The sequence below is a fragment of the Oncorhynchus tshawytscha genome, linkage group LG25, assembly GCF_018296145.1.
Source record: "Oncorhynchus tshawytscha isolate Ot180627B linkage group LG25, Otsh_v2.0, whole genome shotgun sequence".
NCBI classification, from domain to species: domain Eukaryota; kingdom Metazoa; phylum Chordata; class Actinopteri; order Salmoniformes; family Salmonidae; genus Oncorhynchus; species Oncorhynchus tshawytscha.
The window spans coordinates 35,032,918-35,056,630 of record NC_056453.1 but is presented as its reverse complement, the minus strand read 5'-3'; the positions used below and the strand labels follow the sequence as shown (position 1 = coordinate 35,056,630).

General features: G+C 41.3%; 1 protein-coding gene across 1 annotated transcript in view; it reads right to left on the bottom strand.

The window, feature by feature from the left end:
• The window catches only part of LOC112223927 (CUB and sushi domain-containing protein 1), a 236,962-nt gene that overhangs the window by 161,325 nt on the left and 51,924 nt on the right, over window positions 1–23,713 (bottom strand). The gene's annotated exons all lie outside the window — the stretch shown is intronic.

Sequence of the window (23,713 nt, the reverse complement as noted above, 5' to 3'; positions counted from 1 at the left end):
GTCTGTTTTGTGTTGGGTTTTTGTGGGTGATTGTTCCTGTCTTTGTGTTTGTTACACCAGATAGGGCGTTTTTTGTTTTTTCCCCATTTCTTGTTTTTATATATTGTTCTATTTTCATCTTTATTAAAGATGTATCGCAATAACCACACTGCGTTTTGGTCCAGCTCTCCTTAAACAGAAGAATCCTGTTACAGCTAGTCAGTTTTTATGGTTACATTTACTGTTCCACTTTATTTGTACACTGAACAAAAATATAAACACAACATGCAACAATTTCAAAGATTTTACTGAGTTACGGTTCATGTAAGGAAATCAGTAACTCTATGGATTTCACATGACTGGTAGGGGTGTGGATCAAAAAACCAGTCAGTATCTGGTATGACCACCATTTGTCTCATGCAGCGAGATACATCTCCTTCGCAGAGTTGATCAGGCTGTTGATTGTGGCCTGTGGAATGTCGTCCCACTCTTCTTCAATGGCTGTGTAAAGTTGTTGGATATTGGTGGGAACTGGAACACGCTGCATCCCAAACATGTTCAATGGGTGACTTGTCTGTTGAGTATATAGGCCATGGAAGAACTGCAGAAAAAAAATCCTTCCAGGAATTGTGTACAGATCCTTGCTACACGGGGCAATGCATTATCATGCTGGCGGCGGTTGAATGGCATGACAATGGGCCTTAGGATCTCATCATGGTATCTCTGTGCATTCAAATTGCCATCGATAAAATGCAATTGTGTTCATTGCCCTTAGCTTATGCCACCCCACTTCTCTAGGGTGCCAGTGGCCATCGAAGGTCAGTTACGACATCCGAACAGCAGCCAGGTCAAGACCTTGGTGAGGACGCCGAGCACGCAAATGAGCTTCCCTGAGACGGTTTCTGACAGTTTGTGCAGAAATTCTTTGGTTTTTCAAACCTACAGTTTCATCAGTTATCTTGGTGGCTGGTCTCAGAAGATCCCGCAGGTGAAGAAGCCTGATGTGGAGTTCCTGGGCTGGCGTGGTTACACGTGGTGTGCGGTTGTGAGACCCGTTGGATGTACTGCCAAATTCTCTAACACGATGTTGGAAGCGGCTTATGGTTGAGAAATGAACATTCAATTCACTGGCAACAGCTCTGGTGGACATTACTGCAGTCAGCATGCCAACTGCACACACATTTTAGAGTGGCCTTTGATTGTCCCCAGCACAAGGTGCACCTGTGTAATGATCATGCTGTTTAATCAGCTTTTGGATACGCCACATTTCTTAGGTGGATGTATTATCTTGGCAAATGGTGCCATGAGAACGACCTCTCCCTCAACCGCAACAAAATGAAGGAGCTGATCGTGGACTTCAGGAAACAGCAGAGGGAGCACACCCCTATCCACATCGACAGGACCGCAGTAGAGAAGGTGGAAAGCTTCAAGTTCCTCGGCGTACACATCACTGTCAATCTGGAATGGTCCACCCACATAGACAGTGTGGTGAGGCTGAAGAAATTTGGCTTGGCCCCTAAGACCCTCACAAACTTTTACAGATGCACAATTGAGAGCATCCTGTTGGGCTGTATCATAACCTGGTGTGGCAACTCGCAACCGCAGTGCTCTCCAGAGGGTGGTGCGATCTGCCCAAAGCGTCACCGAGGGCACACTGCCTTCCTACCAGGACACCTGCAGCACCCAATGTCACAGGAAGGCCAAAAAGATCATCAAGGACATCAACCACCTGAGCCAGGGCTTGTTCAGCCCGCTATCATCCAGAATCAAATCAAATCAAATCAAAGTTTATTTGTCACGTGCGCTGAATACAACAGGTGTAAACCTTACAGTGAAATGCTTACTTACAGGCTCTAACCAATGGTGCCAAAAAAAGGTGTGTGTGTGTGTGTGTGTGTGTGTGTGTGTAGGTAAGTAAAGAAATAAAACAACAGTAGAAAGACATTTGAAAAAAGAGTAGCAAGGCTATATACAGACACCTGTTAGTCAGGCTTATTGAGGTAGTATGTACATGTAGGTATTGTTAAAGTGACTGTGCATATATAATGAACAGAGAATAGCAGAAGCGTAAAAAGAGGGGTTGGCGGGTGGTGGGACACAATGCAGATAGCCCGGTTAGCCAATGTGCGGGAGCACTGGTTGGTCGGGCCAATTGAGGTAGTATGTACATGAATGTATAGTTAAAGTGACTATGCATATAAGATAAACTGATGAACAGATAAAAACTGTTGAGAAGCCTTTTTGTCCTAGACTTGGCACTCCGGTACCGCTTGCCATGCGGTATTAGAGAGAACAGTCTATGACTGGGGTGGCTGGGGTCTTTGACAATTTTTAGGGCCTTCCTCTGACACCGCCGGGTGTAGAGGTCCTGGATGGCAGGCAGCTTTGCCCCCATACGCACTACCCTCTGAAGTGCCTTGCAGTCGGAGGCCGAGCAATTGCAATACCAGGCAGTGATGCAACCGGTCAGGATGCTCTCGATGTTGCAGCTGTAGAACCTTTTGAGGATCTCAGGACCCATGCCAAATCATTTTAGTTTCCTGAGGGGGAATATGCTTTGTCGTGCCCTCTTCACGACTGTCTTGGTGTGTTTAGTCCAATCTAGTTTGTTGTTGATGTGGACACCAAGGAATTTGAAGCTCTCAACCTGCTCCACTACAGCCCCGTCGATGAGAATGGGGACGTGCTCGGTGCTCCTTTTCCTGTAGTCCACAATCATCTCCTTAGTCTTGATTACATTGAGGGATAGGTTGTTATTCTGGCACCACCCGGCCAGGTCTCTGACCTCCTCCCAAAAGGCTCTCGTCGTTGCCGGTGATCAGGACTACCACTGTTGTGTCGTCAGCAAACTTAATGATGGTGTTGGAGTCGTGCCTGGCCATGCAGTCGTGGGTGAACAGGGAGTACAGGAGGGGACTGAGCACGCACCCCTGGGGAGCTCCAGTGTTGAGGATCAGCGTGGCAGATGTGTTCCTACCTACCCTCACCACCTGGGGGCGGCCTGTCAGGAAGTCCAGGATCCTTAGCTTAGTGATGAGCTTTGAGGGTACTATGGTGTTGAACGCTGAGCTGTTGTCAATGAACAGCATTCTCACATAGGTGTTCCTTTTGTCCAGGTGGGAAGGGCAGTGTGGAGTGCAATAGAGATTGCATCATCTGTGGATCTGTTTGGGCGGTATGCAAATTGGAGTGGGTCTAGGGTTTCTGGGATAATGGTGTTGATGTGAGCCATTACCAGCCTTTCAAAGCACTTCATGGCTAAGGACGTGAGTGCCACGGGTCTGTAGTCATTTAGGCAGGTTGCCTTTGTGTTCTTGGGCTCAGGGACTATGGTGGTCTGCTTGAAGCATGTTGGTATTACAGACTCAATCAGGGACATGTTGAAAATGTCAGTGAAGACACCTGCCAGTTGGTCAGCACATGCCCGGAGCACACGTCCTGGTAATCCATCTGGCACCGCAGCCTTGTGTATGTTTACCTGTTTAAAGGTCTTACTCACGTCGGCTACAGAGAGCGTGATCACACAGTCGTCCGGAACAGCTGACGCTCTCATGCATGCCTCAGTGTTGCTTACCTCGAAGCGAGCATAGAAGTGATTTAGCTCATCTCATAGGCTTGTGTCACTGGGCAGCTCGTGGCTCTGCTTCCCTTTGTAGTCTGTAATAGTTTGCAAGCCCTGCCTCATCCGACGAGCGTTGGAGCCTGTGTAGTATGATTCAATCTTAGCCCTGTATTGACGCTTTGCCTGTTTGATGGTTCGTCGCAGGGCATAGCGGGATTTCGTGTATGGTTCCGGGTTAGGGTCCCGCACCTTGAAAGCGGCAGCTCTACCCTTTAGCTCAGTGCGAATGTTGCCTGTAATCCATGGCTTCTGGTTGGGGTATGTACGTACAGTCACTGTGGGCACGACGTCCTCAATGTACTTATTGATAAAGCCAGTGACTGATGTGGTGTATTCCTCAATGTCATCGGAAGAATCCCGGAACATGTTCCAGTCTGTGATAGCAAAGAGTCCTGTAGTTTAGCATCTGCTTCATCTGACCATTTTTTAATCGACCAAGTCACTGGTGCTTCCTGCTTTAATTTTTGCTTGTAAGCAGGAATCATGAGGATAGAGTTGTGGTCGGATTTACCAAATGGAGGGCGAGGGAGAGCTTTTTCTCGTCTCTGTGTGTGGAGTACATCTGTGTCTGGTTGCACATTTAACATGTTGATAGAGATTTGGTAGAACTGATTTAAGTTTCCCTGCATTAAAGTCTCCGGCCACTAGGAGCGCCGCCTCTGGGTGAGTGGTTTCCTGTTTGCTTATTTCCTTATACAGCTGACTGAGTGCTGTCTTAGTACCAGCATCTGTCTGTTGTGGTAAATAACCAGCCACAAAAAGTATAGCTGAGAACTTTCTAGGCAAGTAGTCTGGCCTGCAGTTTATCACAATATACTCAACATCAGGCGAGCAAAATCTAGAGACTTCCTTAGATTTCGTGGACCAGCTGTTGTTTACAAATATGCACAGACCGCCCCCCCCTCGTCTTACCGGAGTGTGCTGTTCTATCCTGCCGGTGCAGAGTGTATCCTTCTAACTGAATATCCATGTCGTCATTCAGCCACGATTCCGTGAAACATAGGATATTACAGTTTTTTATGTCCTGTTGGTAGGATATTCGTGATCTTACCTCGTCTAGTTTATTGTCCATTGATTGCACGTTGGCGAGTAATATTGACGGTAACGGCAGCTTTCCTAGTTGTCTTCTGCGGGTCCGGATGAGGCATCCGGCTCTTTGTCCTCTCCGTCACTTCCTCTTGTGAATAATTGGGATATCTGCCCTGTGGGGTGTTTGGAGAATATCGTGTGAGTCCTGCTCGCTGCTGTTGATGTTGTTGTTGAAGAAATCTTCGTCTAATCCGAGGTGAGTGATCGCTGTCCTGATATCCAGAAGCTCTTTTCTGCCGTAAGATATGGTTGCAGAAACATTATGTACAAAATAGTTTACAACTATCGCGGAAAACCCCCCACATAATAGCACAATTGGTTAGGAGACAGTAAAACGGCGACCATCTCCTCCGGCGCCATCTTTTACACACATACCCCACGCGAGGTCAGTACAGGTGTATCACAGCTGGGACCGAGAGACTGGAAAAACAGCTTCTATCTCAAGGTCATCAGACTGTTAAATAGCCATCACTAGGTGGCTTCCACCTGGTTACGTAACCTTGCACCTTAGAGGCTGCTGCCCTATATACATAGACATTGAATCACTGGCCACTTAAATAATGGAACACTAGTCACTTTAATAATGTTTACATACTACTTTACTCAACTCATATGTATATACTGTATTCTATTCTACTGTATTTTAGTCAATGCCACTAGAAACACAACCATTTCTATTCACCCGTAATAACATCTGCTAAATATGTGTATGTGACAAATACAATTTGATTTGATGCTCTCTAACAGGGATGTAAACACATTTGTGCGCAAAACTTGAGAGAAATAATATTTTTGTGCACATGGAATCTTTTCTTTGTTTTCATGAAACATGGGACCAACACTTTATATGTTGCGTTTATATTTTTGTTCAGTATATTTGAATTAGACTAAGCTTAAATGTGGTAAAGTCTCTGTTTCAGAAGAACTACAAAGTCGTAACTACAACATTGTAACTACAACTTTGTAACTAGAAATTTGTTGCTGGAGTATTTAAACATGCATCATTCATTCATTTATTTTGTTAGTTGAAAGAATTCAAATCGAATGGAATGCATCAATGTTCTCACACATAAATAAAATGTCACTAGGGTAAAATGAAAACATCATCGATCTTAAAACAAAACATTGCCTGTCTTGTAGAATATAACATCTCTACTTCGGCACAACCCAACACAAATAAGGGACTATATTAATATTTTATTGTACATTGTGCAAGTAGCAGTTTTCTTGATTTTTAAGATACGTTCCAAAACCTCAACTTCCAGGGATCATGTCAAAGAGCATTGTTACATCCTGTCAAAGAGCATTGTTACATCCTGTCAACTCCTAAACAACTGTGTCAAACAACACATATCAGCCTTGGGACCAGTCTGCCACACAAAATAAGAGGGAAATGTTATTTTACCCTACCACCGAGAATTGCTTTAATCTACACTTCTGATGGAATTCTGAATAGAATTTTGATACTTTATGACAGAAATAGAACATCATCAAATTATATATATTACAGAATACTATATATATATCAGCATTATCTCAAAGTCAGATGGACAGTGCTTCAAGTTTACTAGACACTTTATTTTTTCCCTCATTTCATCTAAGGCACCTAAGTCATGGATATTCCGGTTTAATTCAAATACATGTAATTCGATATAAATAACTGCATGCCCCAAATGCAAATGCTGCCTCCTTAGTACTCCGTTCTGTGGACCTATGTAATAACTACCTCTGTGCTGATTAAAGCTTGAATGAGCTAAATGTCTAATTGCAGTTCCTAACTGGAAATAAAATGCATGGGGTACTGAAAGCCTGATACAAGCCCCCAGGTTCAGTCTGGTGGCTGAGTCCTCCCCCCACCTCATTTCCCTTATGAATCAGACCTTCTCTGCTACACTGCTAAACCAGTGGGACTATCTGTGGCACACTGCTAAACCAGTGGGACTATCTGTGGCACACTGCTAAACCAGTGGATCAGACCATCTCTGCCACACTGCTAAACCAGTGGGACTATCTGTGGCACACTGCTAAACCAGTGGATCAGACCATCTCTGCCACACTGCTAAACCAGTGGATCAGACCATCTCTGTCACAGTACTGTCTTGCCTTAGACAAAACAAGAATAGGTACCGTACATACACTAATGTTAATATAAACACATGAGTAATGAAGAGGAGACTGTAAGGCTGCACAATTAGCATAACCTACATCCCCTAAAATGTGTAAAATGACCAGGATTGGTTAAGATCTAGAAGACATTTTTTTTAAAGTTTGAAATGCAGCAGTTTTCCGGCTACATCGCATGCACTATGTATCAGCACGGTTGTAATCAAAACCCTCATAAATTATTCCTGCCTTCGGATGGATGCTTCACCATTTGGGATTTTGAAATAAATGCTGTAACTGGTATTGGGAGTAATATAGTCTCTTTTTAGCACTGTCAAAATGAGGCGCCCAGCCTTCTTCATGAATCAAGGGATTACTACAAACACACGATTGTAATGGCTACATGAGCGAAGATGCTGTAGTTGACAGACAATGTGAAGATTTTGAGACGCTCCAGATTTTTAGATTAAATAGTTATCTCATAGCTTGAATTCTATTAGCAACAGTCTTGAGAAGCAGACAAAAAATATAGGCCAAATTATTTTACAATGAGAAAATGTAAATTAGAATAAGAAGGCCTACAGACAGAAAATTACACCCATTGCATGTCTGGTTCCCAGAATAGCCCTCTACAAGATCGCCACCAGACTCTTCATCAACCCATCTATCTGACCACCTTACTCTGATCAAGCCATGAACTGTCCCTTTCCATCTTTGGAGGATGCATGCACTCAAAGACTTGGCCCCTATTGGTTGACCTAGCCAACAATAATGATGTATTAAGTACTTTGAAATTGCCATGAAAAGCACTATAGAAATTACATAAATTATTAGTATTATTAAATCATGAGCAACAGCCTTTGGTGGAAAACATCATGTTACAGTATGTATGGTGTTTATTATTAAATCCACCTCAATCAGTGTAGATGAAGGAGAGGAGACAGGTTAAAGAAGGATGTTCAAGCCTTGAGACCATTGATACGGATTGTGTGTGTGCCATTCAGAGGGTGAATGGGCAAAACAAAAGATTTAAGTGCCTTTAAATGGGGTATGGTAGTACTACAATGCTGCTGGGTTTTTCACACTCAACAGTTTCCAGTGTGTATTAAGAATGGTCGACCAGCCAAAGGACATCCAGCCTACGTCACACAACTGTGGGAAGCATTGGAGTCAACATGGGCCACCATCCCTGTTGAACGATTTCGACACCTTGTAGAGTCCACGACCTGATGAATTGAGGCTGTTCTGAGGGCAACTCAATATTAGATAGGTGTTCTTAATATTTTGTAGATAAAATCCTTCTTTATATCCCAAAAAGTCAGTTTAGTTGGCGCCATCGATATGAGTAATCCACTTGTTCAACTTGTAGAGAAAGGAATCCGAAAATCTACCTCTAAACTTTATTTCAACAAGTCAAAATACATTTCTATTTACTCCTCAGAGTAAACCCTAAAATGTAATCTAACTATAATATATTTTTTGGAAAGAAGTATGTTCAATAATTTTAGCAGGTGCGTAATGTCTTCACGGCACGCAAAAACACCAATCTCCAAGACTGTGTTCCTTTACTAAAACTGATATTTCTTATTTGTTTTTGAGGTTACAAGCCTGAAACCTTGAACATAGACTGCTGACACCCTGTGGAAGCCATAGGAATTGCATCCAGGGAGATAATTTTCAATATGACCTTACTCTTGCATTTCTAAGAGGATGGTCTCTCAAAAAAAAAGAAAATCTGGTTTATTTTGTTTGGGTTTTCTCCTACCATATCTATTGTGTTATATTCTCCTACATTATTTTAAAGTTTCTACAAACTTCAAAGTGTTTTCTTTCCAATGGTACCAATTATATGCATATCCTGGCTTCAGGGCCTGACATACAGGCAGTTTACTTTGGGCATGTCATTCAGACAGGAAGTGGAGAAAAAGGGGCCTAGCCCTAAGAAGTGATTTGAGTTGTTCTTACCATAATATGGACTTGGTCTATTACCAAATAGGGCTATCTTCTGTATACCACCCCTACCTTGTCACAACACAACTGATTGGCTCAAATCTATTAAGAAGGAAAAACATTCCACAAATGAACTTTTAATTAACCTGTTAATTGAAATGCATTCCAAGTGACTACTTCATTAAGCTTGTTGAGAGAATGCAAAGAGTGTGCAAAGCTATGATCAAGGCAAGGAGTGGCTACTTTGAAGAATCTATTTTATAAAATATATATAAAAAAGTATTATAAATATAAAAAATATAACAATTTTTTGGTTAATACATGATTCCAAATGTGTTGTTTCATAGTTTTGATGTCTTCACTATTATTCAATGTACAATGTAGAAAATAGTTTTGTTTTTAATAAAACAATCCTTGAATGACTCGGTGTGTCCAAACTTTTGACTGGTGCTGTGTATATATACATTTAGACTGTATATGAAAAAAATCATAATCCCAAGCTGTTTTGAAGATTTCAAAGATTCAAATTGAGATACAGCTTTGAAAGGTCATACATAACAGCAAGTCATTATATAAAGTTCAAGACTTGTCTACACAACACACTGTGGCTGGATAACATTTAAATTAATTGAGCTATAATGATCAACCTTTATACAATTGTGCCTATGATGAATTTGTTAATGTTTATATTCAAATTGACTGTAAGCTGTGACTGGAGAGGTGACTTCTGTGAATGTTCTGCTTATGTTTTGTATTGTGTGTTGTAGAGGTAACAGGCAATTCTTAACAATTCATCTGAATATTGTTTTTCTGACCTGGTGTGTTTTGAAGATCTGTCTGAACGTGTCTGGATGTGGGTTTTTTATATGTAGACCTGGATCAATTTTAAAACCCAAAAGAAGCTTTCACACAAGAAAATTCAAAATAAAAAAGTATGACAGTATTTGGCAGGTCGGTTATCAAAGTAAACTTGGAGAGAGAGACGGCAAATAACTACCCTCGTCAAATCAATATTCTTGATTGGTGGTGGTCCTTGTTCCTATATTCCTACGTTCCTATATGAATGGGTATTTTCACAACATGGACTAAAGCAATACAATGTGTTATGAGGAATATCAATATGAGGATAATATACCTATCAGAGCATTAGCTGCAGTGACGATTGACTGAAAATTATGATATCGCTCACATGCATCATGTGCTTAACTTTCCACAGCTAATAATTAAGTTATTGACCTGCTACAGTATGTTTGTTAGATTGTTACTGAATATGTCATGAAATGTCATAGTTAATTACTGTATGCACAACATGATACTGTTGTAACTTGACAGATATCAGCCTCATTGATACGTGTATTATGTTAATGATGTATTTTGGGAAGAGTGCTACTCTTCGCACAGTGTGCATGTTGTCTCTTTCCCAGCAGCACTTATTGTACCTAGACAACATGTGTCTTTATGGTTTTATCGCCATGGGCTAGATATTTGTTATTTTATATTTAATGGTTCGAGTTATGTAAAGGGAACACAAAAATAAACACAATCCTTTGATTATTATCAAGTGAAATTAAATTAAAACAATATATCGTCATATGAAAAATAATATATTAGCTTTGTCTGTATTTGTGGCAGTGCTAATTCAGTTCTAATAGTTATTTTTTCTGTTTTCAATGTATTGCATAATACAGATCCCTCAATTGACCCTCAGCAGGTATTCATGACAACTGAACACCATGGTTTCGGATGTGTTTAGGAATTGAAGGCTAAACTCAATAAAAAATGATTGTCCAAAAGACACAAGTAGGTTTCCAAGCAGGGTAGCAATCTGGGATAGTTTTAGTTTTTTAATACTTTAATGTGCATTTGTGGGAGAGAAAAAAACGTAAATATCATATAGTTTGTTCCGCACATGTCAACAAAGAAACCTACAATATCAGTTCCATATTAGTCACAAGGCAGTAGGTTGACTGTATTACCACTTGCCACTTGAGTCATTACAATGTAACCATGCAAACACAGTCTAAAAGCAACTCACACATCATTCTGCCACTCCTGTGCACACTGTCATCTCCTATTCTCAATAAAGTGTGGGTTGACCATAAAAGAGAAAGCCCCCATAAAAGAGAAAGCCAGAACACATTTCTCTCTCCCTACTTTAATTTCACTGAGGGTGCAAGGATCAATATCTGCTGATGCTTTAAAAGTAAACATCCTCTTTAGGGGTCTCTGCTGTGTGGCAATGCATGGTTCCACTTGTCCAATAAGCCTTTTCTCAAGAGCTCACTGATGTTCAAAAGACATATGTGATTCTGCTGAAGGTGCTTCCCACTGGGCACAGACATCATACAACGTCTATTTCACGTTGGCTCAACGTAATTTTATTGAAATGACGTCGGAACATCGTTGATTCATCCAGTGGGTTTCCAGTGGGTTTAGGCTGCTGGCAGCAACACTGAGAGGTTTGTGCCATGAAGTGATTCATTTTTTAATATGCAGATTTCTTCCTCTCCTTTCGAGGACCATCTTTCCAGCTGGGTAACCAAACACAATTTTTTACCATGCTGTCAGTACAGCCAGACACAAGGCTTCTAATTGGCTAAACCAGGGTTACTTTAGTTCACATGTACATGAAGGTTGAAATAATTAAGTGGACTGTACATTAAAGAATTCAGCCAACAGCGACTCTTAAATGATTGACAGGTTGTTTCTGTGAAGTTTGCACATGAAAGCCACACAAGTGTTAGATGCAAGACAAACCAACATAGGCTCAACAGCAAAGGCTGTAGTGAAACAGTTTTCTAATACATGGTTTTAACACGGTATTATAAATATGCAACTCCAGATTGCATTTAGGAAGGATTGCAAAGTTCATGCATTTCCAAAATGTTCTCAACTCTCTCCATCACACTTCATGTGTTTGTCCAGGGGGGCAGTCAAAACAATACCACAAATGACCCATAACTGCTAGTCCAGTCATGCCATGTGATTTGTTCGGACAAGGCAAATGATTCATGGGGCAAAACAGACGCTAAGGTTACCAACAAACCTCTGAGCTGATGTGGAATAATGAACAGCCTCCTGAGCAACAAGGTCTGTGGGAAATTGACTTATATCCCCTTCCGACTTAATGCATCTTCATTTAACAGCTTGCAGTCACATTTACATCTGTCATCCCCCATTAAATAGGGATTGATAGTTTGTGCCTGGATGGAGCCTCCGTAGGGCCACATAGTGTATGGGGACCACAATGAATTCAACCAAAGTACTGCCTCATAAAAGAGCTGTCCCATTCTGTATTTCATGTGATATTTGGCTGAATGACCACTGGTTACATACTTTTTAAATGTTTTTATAAATGCCACTCGTTGACTTACCAACATCTAAATAAAATAAAATAAAATTGTATTGGTCACATACACATGGTTAGCAGATATTAATGCGAGGGTAGCGAAATGCTTGTGCTTCTAGTTCCGACAGTGCGGTAATATCTAACAAGTAACCTAACAATTCCCCAACAACTACCGAATACACACAAATCTAAAAAGGGGTGAATGCGAATATGTACATATAAATACAGTGCCTTGCGAAAGTATTCGGCCCCCTTGAACTTTGCGACCTTTTGCCACATTTCAGGCTTCAAACATAAAGATATAAAACTGTATTTTTTTGTGAAGAATCAACAACAACTGGGACACAATCATGAAGTGGATCGACATTTATTGGATATTTGAAACTTTTTTAACAAATCAAAAACTGAAAAATTGGGCGTGCAAAATTATTCAGCCCCTTTACTTTCAGTGCAGCAAACTCTCTCCAGAAGTTCAGTGAGGATCTCTCAATGATCCAATGTTGACCTAAATGACTAATGATGATAAATACAATCCACCTGTGTGTAATCAAGTCTCCGTATAAATGCACCTGCACTGTGATAGTCTCAGAGGTCCGTTAAAAGCGCAGAGAGCATCATGAAGAACAAGGAACACACCAGGCAGGTCCGAGATACTGTTGTGAAGAAGTTTAAAGCCGGATTTGGATACAAAAAGATTTCCCAAGCTTTAAACATCCCAAGGAGCACTGTGCAAGCGATAATATTGAATTGAACATTCAAGGGCCAGCCGTGCAAGCCCTGTTCTGAGCCAATTGCAATTTTGCAAGTCCTTTTTTGTGGCACCTGACCACATGACTGAACAGTAGTGAACAGGGCCTGTAGGACCTGCCTTGTTAATAGTGTTGTTAAGAAGGCAGAGCATCGCTTTATTATAGACAGACTTCTCCCCATCTTAGCTACTACTACATCAATATGTTTTGACCATGACAGTTTACAATCTAGTGTTACTCCAAGCAGTTCAGTCATCTCAACTTGCTCAATTGCCACATTATTTATTTCAAGATTTAGTTGAGGTTTAGGGTTTAGTGAGTGTTTTGTTCCAAGTACAATGCTTTTAGTTTTAGAAATATTTAGGGCTTATTCCTTATTCCTTGCCACCCACTCTGAAACTAACTGCAGCTCTTTGTTGAGTGTTGCAGTCATTTCAGTTTCTGTAGTAGCTGATGTGTAGTGTTGAGTCATCCGCATACATAGAAACTATGGCTTCACTCAAAGTTAGTGGCATGTCGTTAGTAAAAAACTGAAAAAGCAAGGGGCCTAAACAGCTACCCTGGGGAATTCCTGATTCTTTATTTGATAGGCTTCCATTGAATAACACCCTCTGTGTTCTGTTAGACAAGTAACTCTTTATCCACATTAGAGCAGCAGGTGTAAAGCCATAACACATACGTTTTTCCAGCAGCAGACTATGATCGATAATGTCAAAAACTGCACTGAAGTCTAAGACAGCCCACACAATAATTTGATCATCAATTTCTTTCAGCCAATCATCAGTCATTTGTGTAAGTGCTGTCCTTGTTGAGTGTCCTATAAGCATGCTGAAATTCTGTTTTCAATTTGTTTACTGTAAAATAGCATTGTATCTGGTCAAACACCATTTTTTCCTGAAGTTTACTAAGGGTTGGTAACAGGGTGATTGGGTGGCTATCTGAGCCAGTAAAGGGGGCTTTACTATTCTTGGGTAGCGGAATGACTTTAGCTTCCCTCCAGGCCTGAGGGCACATGCTCTCTAGTAGGCTTAAATTGAAGATGTGGCAAATAGGAGTGGCAATATCGTCTGATATTATCCTCAGTAATTTTCCATCTAGATTGTCAGACCCTGGTGGCTTGTCATTGTTGATAGACAACAATACTTTTTTCACCTCTTCCACACTGACTTTACAGAATTCAAAAGTACAATTCTTGTCTTTCATAATTTGGTCCGATATACTTGGATGTGTAGTGTCTGCGTTTGTTGCTGGCATGTCATCCCTATGTTTGCTTTTCTTGCCAATGAAAAAGTAATTAAAGTAGTTTGCAATATCAGTGGGCTTTGTGATGAATGAGCCATCTGAACCAATAAATGAAAAAGCTGTGTTGGCTTTTTGCCATAGCTTTTGCCTCATCCCTCTCAACCACACAATTTTTCAATTCCTCATCAAATCAAGGGGATTTCACAGTTTTGTACAGTCATTTTCTTTATGGGTGCGTGCTTATTCGTAACTGGAATAAGTAGTTTCATAAATGCGTCAAGTGCAGTGTCTGGTTGCTCCTCATTACACACCACAGACCAGCAAATATTCTTTACATCATCAACATATGTATCACTACAAAACGTATTGTATGACCTCTTATACTGTACACTATATTAGGCCCAGCCTTTGGAACTTTGGTTTTCCTAGATATGGCTGTTATATTGTGATCACTACATCCTATGGATTTGGATACTGCTTTAAAGCAAATATGTGATTAATACATGTTGATGATTTTATTCCTGTGCTGTTTGTAACTACGCTGGTAGGTTGACTGACAACTTCATCCAGGTTGCAGGCACTGGTTACAGTTTGAAGTTTTTTCCTGAGTGGGCAGCTTGATGATAGCCAGTCAATATTTAAATCACCCAATAATCACCCAATATACTTTTCTGTTGATATCACATACATTATCAAGCATTTCACACATATTTTCCAGATACTGACTGTTAGCACTTGGTGGTCTATAGCAGCTTCCCACAAGAATGGGCTTTAGGTGAGGCAGATGAACCTGTAGCCATATTACTTCAACATTATTTAACATTAGGTCTTCTCTAAGCTTTACAAGAATGTGGTTCTGAATATAGACCACAACACCGCCTCCGTTTGGTGTTTCTGTCTTTTTGGTAGATGTTATAACCATGTATTGCTTCCACTGTATCATCAAAGGAATTATCTAAGTGAGTTTCTGAGATAGTCAGAATATGAATGTTATCTGTTACAAGCAAGTTATTGACTTCATGAACCTTGTTTCTTAGGCTACATGTTAATATGGACTATTTTTAGCACTTTTCTGTGTTGCTTGATTGTTTTTAATGCTTTACTGGGAAGCTTATCAGATTCAGACTTACTCATGTTATTTACATTGGAGCTGATGGAGTGCAGGGTGAGCTGCATAAAGTGGTCTTCCTACTATTGCACACCGCCTCAGTGCTAACAGTGTAAATCTGGTTTATAGGCTCATGATTACTGCTTACAATAGCTGTAGGATAAACAGATGTATTCCGTGCAATTAGGGGTACATAAATTAAATTACTTACATTGTGTTTGCCAATGCCCCTAAGATCATATACATTTGATGCAGCATTATGTCGACTCATTGTCACAATGGTAGGGATTAACTGAGCTGGTCTTGGATTATTTACTGGTCGTTGTTTCAACGCAGCCTTGATGTGATGTGTATGCCGAGGAACTTTAAACTTTCCACCTTCTTCACTGCTGTCCTTTCGATGTGGATAGGGGGGTGCTCCCTCTGCTGTTTCCTGAATTCTATGATCATCTCCTTTGTTTTTTTATGTTGAGTGAGAGGTTGTTTTCCTGACACCACACTCCGAGTGCCCTCACCTCCTCCCTGTAGGCTGTCTCGTCGTTGTTGGTAATCAAGCCCACTACTGTTGTGTTGTCTGCAAACTTGATGATTGAGTTGGAGGCGTCCATGGCCATGCAGTCATGGGTGAACAGGGAGTACAGGAGGGGGCTGAGCATGCACTCTTGTCGTGCCACAGTGTTGAGGGTCAGCAAAGTGGAGATGTTGTTTCCTTCCTTCACCACCTGGGGCGAAATTCCAGGACCCAATTGCACAGGGCGGGGTTGAGACCCAGTGCCTCCAGTTTGATGATGAGCTTGGAGGGTACTATGGTGTTGAATGCTGAGCTATTGTCAATGAACAGCATTCTTACATAGGTATTCCTCTTGTGCAGATGGGATAGGGCAGTGTGCAGTCTGATGACGATTGCATCGTCTGTGGACCTGTTGGGGAGGTATGCAAACTGAAGTGGGTCTTGGATGGCCGGTAAGGTGGAAGTGATATGATCCTTGACTAGTCTCTCAAAGCACTTCATGATGACAGAAGTGAGTGCTACGGGGCAGTACTCATTTAGTTCAGTTATCTTTACCTTTTTGGGTACAGGAACAATGGTGGCCATCTTGAAGCATGTGGGGACATCAGACTGGAATAGGGTAGGTTTTAATAGTCACAGTGGGTACAACATCTCCAATGCACTTCCTTATAAACTCCCTCATCGAGTCAGCGATCAATGTTGTTCCCTAAGGCTGACCAAAACATATCCCAGTCCGCGTGATCAAAACAATCTTGATATACTCGGGAGCTGTGGGCGATGTGCACATCTACGGAGCCTGACTAGGAAGCCGCTCCGTCGGCCCCTTCTGCGTCGCCATTGTTTTGGGTCGGCTTCTGGGATTAGATCCATTGTTCTGGGTGGTGGTCCAAACAGAGGATCCGCTTCGGGAACGTTGTATATTCCTGGTCGTAATGTTGGTAAGTTAACGTCGCTCTTATATCCAAAAGTTCTTCCCGGCTGTATGTAATAAGACTTAAGATTTCCTGGGGTAACAATGTAAGAAGTAAAACATAAAAAAACTAAATACTGTATAGTTTCCTAAGGACTTGAAGCGAGTCAACCATCTCTGTCAGCGCCATTTTGATTTTACACATTGATAGTGAGTGTGAGGGACTGCAAGGTAGCTTCTCATCACATCTCCAAAAGTGAGCAGTTCTGGAGTAGCCCTCTTCTGTGAACCAAAACAAACTGCAGGGGATGTTACATTTAGCTGGCTAGTGATGCAATCCGTTCGGGCAGTTAGCGAAGGGAAGCAAATCCAGTCTGTTGACAGTGCAATTTCTGTCATTTCAGAGGTCGTTAAAAAGTGTACAGTTGTTGTGGAAGCCGATAGATCTTAATGGATGCCCATCATTTTCACATTATAGGTAATCGTTTAAATCTAGGCCTACTTGAAAACCAACTTGTGTTCCTCATTGAGCGCCCTGTAATGAGGAAGTGCATGTACTGTATATTGGAATTAAAGAGAGTTTATTCTTCACCTTTGAAAACAAACAGATCTTCACATGAATAATGGCTTAAATGAATGACTTGGTCTTGTCTCGTCATTAAGAGGATGAAACTGATGAATAATTATGAAAAAATAAATCAATGAGGTTCATTATGCAATCACTATGCTGTCAGCACACATGAATGAATCAACATTTTTTATCTAAAAAAATATGCTATATGGAGACAGAGAAAGCATGATGAGAGAGAAGGAAATGTCAGGGTGAGACAAAGTCTCAAAAAGTGCATGCAAAGTGAACAACACTGCATAATAAATGCCCCTCAGCTGTGACAGAATTTAAAGACACAAACATTTATTTAGACAGAAAGGCTTCCATTGATTTTTGCATTAATGGAAAAATCCACATTAAATCTCTATTTTCATATTTTAAAAAAAATAATTGTATTTGTCACATGCCCCGAACACAACAGTTGTAGGCTTTACAGTGAAATGCTTACTTACGAGCCCTTTCCCAACAATGCAGGGTTAAAAAGTAAGAACATGTAAAGGGAAATAGTAACACAATAAAATAACATTAACAAGACTACCGAGTCAATGTGCAGGGGTACGAGGTAGTTGAGGTAATTGAGGTTGTAAACTGTGGTGGTGTCGTGGGACATACAGGGGATATGGATAAGCAGGCAACATCATATTTTTGATTCAAAAAAACTAAAGTAACTCAGTGGACATTCGATGTTTCCATTAAGTGATGCATCATCAGATAACATTGGCAATAAGCTAGATATGTTCCTACCAACCTAAGGATTAATTTGATACCCCCCCATGTAGCTATAGCTCAAACACAGACCAAATCGAAGCTTACCTTGTAAGAGGTTTGCTGTTTGGTGAAAACATTGTGTAAAATAAACATTTTGACTCTGGGGGCTGGTGATCAATAACGATAGGTCACAGGCAGACAAATAAAATATAGTCATGATCTGTGGAGTCACAGCTTTTGGTGTGTATCAACGTATTGTGTTTATTTTGTTTATGCTTCACAACGCTAACCGGAATGTAGGTAGTATCCAAAGAAAGGTCAGTTTTTCAGGACCCTGTCTTTCAAAGATAATTAGTCAAAATCCAAATAACTTCACAGATCTTCATTGTAAAGGGTTTAAACACTGTTTCCCATGCTTGTTCAATGACACATAAACAATTAATGAACATGCACCTGTGGGACGGTCGTTAAGACACTAACAGCTTACAGACTTTAGGCAATTAAGGTCACAGTTATGAAAACACTAAAGAGGACTTTCTACTGACTCTGAAAAACATCAACGGAAAGATGCCCAGGGTCACTGCTCATCTGCGTGAGTGTGCCTTAGGCATGCTGCAAGGAGGCATGAGGACTGCAGATGTGGCCAGGGCAATAAACTGCAATGTCTGTACTGAGACGCCTAAGACAGCGCTACAGGGAGACAGGACGGACAGCTGTTCATCCTTGCAGTGGCAGACCACGTGTAACAACACCTGCACAGGATCGGTACATCTGATCATCCTTGCAGTGGCAGACCACGTGTAACAACACCTGCACAGGATCGGTACATCTGATCATCCTTGCAGTGGCAGACCACGTGTAACAACACCTGCACAGGATCGGTACATCTGAACATCACACATGCGGGACAGGTACAGGATGAAAACAACAACTGCCTGAGTTACACTAGGAATGCACAATTCCTCCATCAGTGCTCAGACTGTCCGCAATAGGCTGAGAGAGGCTGGACTGAGGGCTTGTAGGCCTGTTGTAAGGAAGGTCCTCACCAGACATCATCGGCAACAACGTCGTCTATGGGCACAAACCCACCGTCCCTGATGAGTCGCGGTTTTGTCTCACCGGGGGTGATGGTCGGATTTGCAAAGGAATGAGCATTACACCATGGCCTGTACTCTGGAGCGGGATACATTTTGAGGTGGAGGGTTTGTCATGGTCTGGGGCAGTGTGTCACAGCATCATCGGACTGAGCTTGTTGTCATTGCAGGCAATCTCAATGCTGTGCGTTACAGGGAAGACATCCTCCTCCCTCATGTGGTAACCTTCCTGCAGGCTCATCCTGACATGACCCTCCAGCATGACAATGCCACCAGCCATACTGCTCGTTCTGTGCGTGATTTCCTGCAAGACAGGAATGTCCGTGTTCTGCCATGGCCAGCGAAGAGCCCGGATCTCAATCCCATTGAGCCCGTCTGGGACCTGTTGGATCGGAGGGTGAGGGCTAGGGCCATTCCCCCCAGAAATGTCTGAGAACTTGCAGGTGCCTTGGTGGAAGAGTGGGGTAACATTTCACAGCAAGAACTGGCAAATCTGGTGCAGTCCATGAGGAGGAGATGCACTGCAGTACTTATTGCAGCTGGTGGCCACACCAGATACTGACTGTTAGTTTTGATTTTGACCCCCCCTTTGTTCACGGACACATTATTCAATTTCTGTTAGTCACATGTCTGTGGAACTTGTTCAGTTTATGTCTCAGTTGTTGAATCTTGTTATGGTCATACAAATATTTACACGTTAATTTTGCTGAAAATAAATACAGTTGACAGTGAGAGGACGTTTCTTTTTTTGCTGAGTTTATGTACATGTAGGTAAGGGATAAAATTACTTGGCAATCAGGATAGATAATAAATGGAGTAGCAGCATATGTGAAGAGTGTGAAAGTGTGTGTGTGAGTGTCATCAATATAGGTGTGTGTGTGTGTTTTGTGTGTGAGCGTGTGAGCTGTACAGTGCATTCGCAAAGTATTCAGACCCCTTCAGACCCCTTCACTTTTTCAAAATGTTGTTACGTTTACAGCATTATTCTAAAATTGATCAAATACCCCATAATGATAAAGCAAAAGCTGGTTTTAAGAAATCTTTGAAAAACTTTGGAAAGGCACACACCTGTTTATATAAGGTCCCACTGTTGACAGTGCATGTCAGAACAAAAACCAAGCCATGAGGTTGAAGGAATTGTCCATAGAGCTCCAAGACAGGATTGTGTCGAGGCAGAGATCTGGGGAAGGGTACTAAAAAATGTCTGCAGCATTGAAGGTCCGCAAGAACACAGTGGCTTCCATCATTCTTAAATGGAAGAAATTTGGAACCACCAAGACTCTTCATAAAGCTGGCTGCCCGGCTAAACTGAGCAATCGGGGGTCAGGGAGTCGACGAAGAAGCCAACTGTCACTCTGACAGAGCTCTAGACTTCGTCTGTGGTGATGGGAGAACCTTCCAGAAGGACAACCATCTCTGCAGCACTCCACCAATCAGGCCTTTATGGTAGTGGGCAGAAGGAAGCCACTACTCGGTAAATGGCACATGACAGCCCGCATGGAATTTTCAAGATTTTCTGGTCTGATGAAACCAAGATTGAACTCTTTTACCTGAATGCCAAGCGTCACGTCTGGAGGAAACCTGTGCAGGAGAGTCCGTGTAGTATGTGTGAGTAGAGTCCAGTGAGTGTCCATTAGAGCCGGTGCAGGAGAGTCAGTGTAGTATGTGTGAGTAGAGTCCAGTGAGTGTCCATAGAGCCAGTGACAATTAGCTTTTTTAAAGTTTTGTATCTCAACTTGATTGCTGACATGCAAAACATTTTGGGATAGTATCAACAGTGGACTAATGAAAAGAAAAAACAAAATATCGTTTTGAGTGGATTTTCCCTTTAAGGGTGAAATATCAGTTTCTGTATATTTGGCATGGGGAGGAAAGGAAAGTGAGTTATTCCTTCAGGAAATCTCCATTTTATTTGGAAGATGTGCCATGGGCCTTAACAAGAAATTTGTGGAGTGGTTGAAAAATGAGTTTTAATGACTCCAACCTAAGTGTATGTAAAACTTCTGACTTCAATTGTATATAGTGGGAGCAGTGTTTTTGGCAGCCATTTTAGCTCTAGTCTTAATATACCTTTTATTCTAATTTCATTCATTGTTAGTTTCAGTTTTTATCAGTACATTTTGAGGGGAAAATGTTAGTCTGGTTCTAGGGCAGCAGGTAGTCTAGAGGTTAGAGCGTTGGGCCTAACTGAAAGGTTGCTGGTTTGAATACCCGAGCTACAAAGGTGAAAAATCTGCCGATGTGTCCTTGATCAAGGCACTTTCTAATTTGTTCCATTGGCTCCATACTAATATGGCTGACCCTGTAAAACAACACATTTTACTGCTCCTTTTAAATCAAATGTTATTTGTCACATGCGCCGAATATGACAGGTGTTGACTTTACCGTGAAATGCTAAAAAGTACACAAAAAAAGAGCTAAAAAGTACAAAACATTTGCTAAATAAAAAGTTAATAGTAACACAATAAATAACAATAAGGAGGCTATATACAAGGAGTACCGGTACCAAGTCAATGTGCAGGGGTACGAGGTAGTTGAGGTAATTGAGGTAATATGTAGATGTAGGTAGGGGTAAAAGTGACTAGGCAATCAGGATAGATAAACAGAGTAACAGGAGCGTATGTGAAGTGTGAAAGTGCATATATGTGTTTGTTTGGCATCGATATGCATGTTTGTGTGTGTGTGTGTGTGTATGTGTTTTGTGTGTGTGAGCGTATGTAGTGTGTGATGTGGTGAGGTTGGACCCAGGTGCAGAGAAGAGACCAGACGAGGAATCCGTGGTTAAGGATACACTAAGTTTCGAAACAACCACAAACGGTTAACAATTCCAGCTTCAGCAAAGGACAACAGAAAACACACCTCTTTTAACAGTGACATCATAATGAGTGAATAGGACACACCTGAGTGTCGTTAATGTCTCTAGGACAGTCTCTGACGCCCTCTGGTGACAGGTGGTACCATGACAGTGTGTGTTTGTGTGTGTGGAGTCCAGTGAGTGTTTATAGAGTCAGGGCAAAACAAAGAATATATACGGTGTATGTGACTATAAAAACATCATAATTATTAAAAATATATACATTTAGGCTACCTCTAACTTCCATCATGTTCACATTCAGATAGCCTTGTCCAACTAGGTCAGGGGTGTCAAACTCATCCCATTAAGGGTCTAGTGTATGCAGGTTTTAGTTTTTTCAATTAAGACCAAGATAATAAGTGGGAGGAGTTCCTTACTAATTAGTGACTTTAATTCATCAATCAAGTACAAGAGTAGAGCAAAAACCCTTAGACACTCAGCCCTCCGTGGAATGAGTTTGACACGTGGTTTAGGCCTTACTATCTTGTATACCTTAGCTGGCATCATTGATATATTGGCAGATTGTCACCAATGCCAGCCATAATTAACCATATAGCTATACTGCCTTGGTTACAGGTTAAACAATTCACAGCTCTAATTCCCATCATAACCCTCAAGGGGGTAAATAATTGTTTAATTTTATTTAACTAGGCAAGTCAGTTAAGAACAAGTTCTTCTTTACAATGAGAGCCTATCAGGGAACAGTGGGTTAACTGCCTTGTTCAGGGGCAGAATTACCCATTTTTATCATGTCAGCAAAGGGATTTGATCCAGCAACCTTTTGGTTACTAGCCCAACACTCTAACCAATAGGCTACCTGCCGTAACAGTGGTTTCCTTGAAAAGGGGAGAATTTTATCTTTACAAAAATGCCAGTAATATTACTGTACTCAAAAAAAATTTGCATTAGTTTGTCTCATAGGAAAACAGCAACCACAACTCGCATTTGCGGACCGATGAATAAATAACAGAGCACGTGGGATGTGATGAAAGCAAAAATTGCTTACATGAAAGTAAGAGAGAGAGTAAACATTATTGTTTCTAGATGGGGTTAGTTACAAGTCATGTGTTCTGGCTTCACATAAGTTCAAAAGATTGACAAGTGACTGAAGTGACCTCCTGGGACCTATTGTGGGACAGCCGGGCAGATCAGATCAATCAGAGAGGATTACATGAAATATTCTGCATACATGCTTCTGATTGGACAAAACAGATGAAAAGTAGCTTTGTGTCAAATTAAATGTCCATTAGTCTCACTTGGAATTCTCGCCTCGTCACCTTTCCGTCAACTAAAATGAAATGTAATTTGTAATAGCTATGTTTTTTTTCCAGGGCATCTCATCTCATTATTGTCATAGTTTTAGTCAGGAAAAATAGGTTGTTGACGACTATTTTTCACCATAGTTAGTGTTGATGAAATGAACACTGCGTGGGAGGGGGACTCATTAAACAGTGTATGTATAGATGTATTGCTTATCTGCCAGCAATATACAGGTAACTGCCAAAGTAAAGGAACACTTGAGTAAATGAGGGATACAAAGTATATTGAAAGCAGGTGCTCTCACACAGGTGTGGTTCCTTAATTAATTGAGCAATTAACATCCCATCGTACTCAGGGTCATGTATAAAAACGCAGTTGCCCATTATTTTGGGTACCATGGACAGTAGAAGAGATCTCAGTGAGGGGTCTCAAAGGAGCATAGGTGGTTTAAAGGGTGTGTGTCTGTGTGTGTGTGTGTGTGTGTGTGTGTGTCAGTTACCAAATCTCAACCTAATTGAATACTTACGGGAGTTTCTGGAACTGCACCTGAGAAAGCATTTTCCACCACAAAACAC